This window comes from Triticum dicoccoides, chromosome 4B (genome assembly GCF_002162155.2).
Source record: "Triticum dicoccoides isolate Atlit2015 ecotype Zavitan chromosome 4B, WEW_v2.0, whole genome shotgun sequence".
NCBI lineage: Eukaryota > Viridiplantae > Streptophyta > Magnoliopsida > Poales > Poaceae > Triticum > Triticum dicoccoides.
Genome location: NC_041387.1, coordinates 110,852,118 through 110,855,904, shown reverse-complemented (window position 1 = coordinate 110,855,904; position 3,787 = coordinate 110,852,118). Strand labels below are relative to the sequence as shown.

The window sequence follows — 3,787 nt, the reverse complement described above, 5'->3', positions numbered from 1 at the left end:
AATCAGATCAGGAGCGCCGAACCAGTCAGCGAGTAGAGCGCCCCCGCCTGCCTTCTTCCTCGGAGCCGGCGGTGGAGGCCGCGGCTCGCCGGCGACGCGCCACGGGGTCGAACCGGCGGCCAGGGAGGCGATGACGAGGCGGACGCCGATGCGGAGCCCTACGCGGGGGATCCTCCGGTCGCCGGCGGCGGGGAGGGGAGGGGAGGGAGCTCTGGTTGGTTAGTTCGGGCGCGTGGAGAGGGAGAGGAGAGGAAGCTACGCGAGGGAGGGAGGGAGGGAGCTCGCGTCGTTTGCTCCGGGTCTGGCAGGTGGGGCCCGGCGCTCAGCGACCGAGCGGGACGGGATGCGGTTGCGTGGGCGGTTCCGCGGTTCGGCAGGTCGACGGTGCGGCGTAGGCCCGCCTGCCAGATTTGTTCGTTTGTTCGTTCGTCCGCTTTTGTTTACTATCCGCACGTGGTTTCTGTGCGCGTGCCGGCCGCGAATTTAATTTGGGTGTCGTCGTGGTGTTTGTTTGTTTAAGCGAAGCGAAAGTCGCCGGAGTATTGCCCCTTTTTCTTTTCCTTTTCGATCCAGGCGGCTGCCCGCTGGATTTGTTATCTTTTTTTTTCTAAAATGTAAATATGAAAACAAGGAAGAGCTCGCGGCTCCATTAAAACCATTAAGCTACGCGTGAAGGACGGCCAACCAGCTATGCCACATGGCACAAGTTGGTTGGCCGCGGTGAGAAATCTTTTACAATTATTTTTAGATGAAGGTGTGGATTATTTTTTAATGTATTTTTTAGATGGAGATAAGGACCTATGGTAGTTTTCTAAAGGGAGGGTTATGCAAAGTGGCACTCGCTGGTAAACTGTTGTTGTAATTTTATAATTTTATATTTTTACTTCTTTTTTAGATGAAGGTGAGGACTTTTAGACGGAGGCGGGGACTATGTATTTTTTTAAATAAAAATGTGCGCACAGCTTCCCCTCAAGCGGCGCCATAGGGTGGCGCCCCAACTATTAGTTTTCATAGAAAGAAGCCTGAAATGCAGGTCCACCATGACATCTTAAAGAACGCTTAGATAAAATTGAGATAAGGAAAACAAACTGCATCCATGTCCTGATCACGATGACCCCAACCAAACATTACTCGATCGCAGTGAATGCGTTGAATAAGTCCAAAAGATAAGCATGCCGAGCAACTGCAAGCGAAGCGAAGCATGCCACATCCAGAGTGGAAACCGGGCTCGCCTCGGATCCAGCGGTCAGTAGGGGTTTGCCATAGCCTCACCTTCTGCCTCCATACGATTCACATCTCGATCAACGGCTCCCACAGTGTCTGAAGATAGCTTAACCCCCCACCCAATGTGCAAAGGGGTCTGAATCATTTGCAACATCCAAGGATGGAAATCTTCTAGCTAAACCGATGTGTGCTCCTTGAAGATCAAACTCCGTTTCCTTGCCAGACTTAAAGCTGGTGACCAAATCTGGTACAGAGTGATCCAAGTACCACCGTTAAAGATGGTGCTATTTTACACACAAAAAAAGATGGTGCTATTCATGTGTTTCCATAGAGCCCAAAGAATAGCAGCACTAACGGTGTTAAGATCATCTAGCTTACTAGCAGCCACCCACGGGGAGGCAAGAGACTCAGCACTCCAAGCCAGTAGCCTATTAAGGAAACCACTAGCTTTAGCCCAAATGTGACTAACCAGTATGCGATCAAAAAACAGATGATGATTGGATTAACAATCTTCAAGGTTTTGATATTTCTCTTCTTGAGATTGTCCCTAGTCACGAGCTTGTTATTAAAATAAAATCCAAAGAAAAATATGAATACTTGGAGGAACCACCAGTTTCCAAACGGAAGGAATGATAACAATAATTTTATTTTCCTTATTTTAGAATCAGAGCGATTTGTTTAACTCGTCAAACAAAATGAGTTAGAGCATCTACAACCGGACTAGACAAATATGACTCATAAATATCTGTGGACATGTGAACTGGTTCATTAAAACTTAAGGTTATTCACTTTGAGAGAAGTTGCTTATTACAAACCCTTGCACTTGGGAGTTCAACACCTTCATGGCTGAGAGGAAGCAGTTGGTTTGCACGTGCCTCCTCAACAGAGCCAGGTAACCCACCGATCTACATCCCCTCGTTGACCTGAGTTGCCTAGATGGCGCCTGTGAAACACCCTCTTGCCCACAAAGCCCCATCCCCTACTCTAAAGCATCGCCACTTAAGCCCGACCACGTATATCAGGGAACTCGAGGAGCGTAGGGCCAAAAAGAGGTATATCGTGGCCTCACTATCGGATGAGGATGAGGTGGCCACCATGTGTGCGGACCTTCTGATCCTAGAGGAACACCTCGCTGGCGAGGCACCGCGTGTGTTGACTATGTTGCTTGCTAAATGCTTCAAATCAGCGGGCTTATGTATTTATGTATCTTATGGTTGTCAGGTACGACATAGAACTCGTCGACAACGACAACTTTAAAAGTGGGCTATGACACAAATGATGTGGCCCAACCCCAAAGCCTCCATCTCAACTATCATCGATCTCCTCGATAGCCCTGCTGCTGAGCTCCTCCGCCGCGTGCTTAGGGATTTACCATCCTTCCACGCCATTGAGTCACTGTTGGCATTTTCTAAAGGACATGTTCTGCCCCAGAGGCTTGGGATCCTCAGCTACCAAGTCAAATCTCATTAACCACGATGAGGAGAAGGAGGGAACCCACTACGAGTGCTCTTCCAAGGGGAGGAGCCCATCTGAGACAACATGGAGGGCACCCATGATGCGTGCTCTTCCAAGTGGAAGGAACCCATGGGAGGCAACAAAAGGAGGGAACTCATGATGTGTTTACATGTGTCTCTTACAACGGTAGAAAGGTTCCATGATCATCTCAGATGGAGAGGAGTATCTAGTTTTAGCTCATTCCCTGCTTTTTCTAGCTAACTAGCCCTTTTGTTGTAGTAGCTTTTGTCATCCGATGTTTAAGTATGTCGTGTTTATTTCAACTATGCATAATGTGAAGTTCAATTATGCAATGTGAGCTGTCTAATTCAATTTCACCAACATCGGTTTCAATGGTTATATTTGGTTGCTTGTAGTTAACATATGTCTTGTTTATTTCAATTATGCATAATGTAATGCTCGATTGTGCAATGTGTTATTTAAGTATGAATTGTTCAATTCAATTTCACCAATATAGTTTCAATGACTATTAATTGATTGATGTTTAGCCTGTTGTAGTTAACATATGTCGTGTTTATTTCAGTTATACATAGTGTGATGTTCAATTATGCAATGTGATGTTTAAGTATGAACTGTTCAGTTCAATTTCACCAATACCAGTTTTAATGACTATATTTAGTTGTTGTTTAAGCCTGTTGTAGTTAACATGTCTTCTTTTTACTTGGTTGTTTTTTAAAACAAAGGAGGCGCACAAAGCGCCAATTTTTATTCCAAACCAGACTCAGATACAGGGTACAACATGAATAGAGAAACCAAGACAGTCTAAATTCACAAGCTTCTGAACAAAAAAAAATAACTTGACTGCTTGTGAGCTAGTTTGATGCATGAAATAACAGGCTCTGGTCAAGAATTCAGAACCTAGCGACTACAGTCGTGCTCTATTCCATTTAGGCTTCTGGATATGTGAAACGTGGTAGAGGAAAGGGCCCTGGATTTGCACTAAAAGACCGCCGGATGTTGCATGATATCCCAACGAGAGGAAGGATGATGAATGTCTTTAAGCGTCGCAAGCCTTGCTAATGAAAGATTGTCTGATAGGAAAGTAACC

The 3,787-nt window shown here is 45.9% G+C and overlaps 1 protein-coding gene across 1 annotated transcript in view; it reads right to left on the bottom strand.

The window, feature by feature from the left end:
- LOC119295335 (protein NINJA homolog 1-like) overlaps positions 1 to 261 on the bottom strand; it is a 4,382-nt gene extending 4,121 nt beyond the window's left edge. Inside the window, exon 1 of the mRNA XM_037573747.1 lies at positions 23 to 261. The gene's annotated coding sequence lies outside the window, so the exon portion shown is untranslated. The remainder of the gene's footprint in view (positions 1 to 22) is intronic.
- Positions 262 to 3,787: the final 3,526 nt, after the last annotated feature.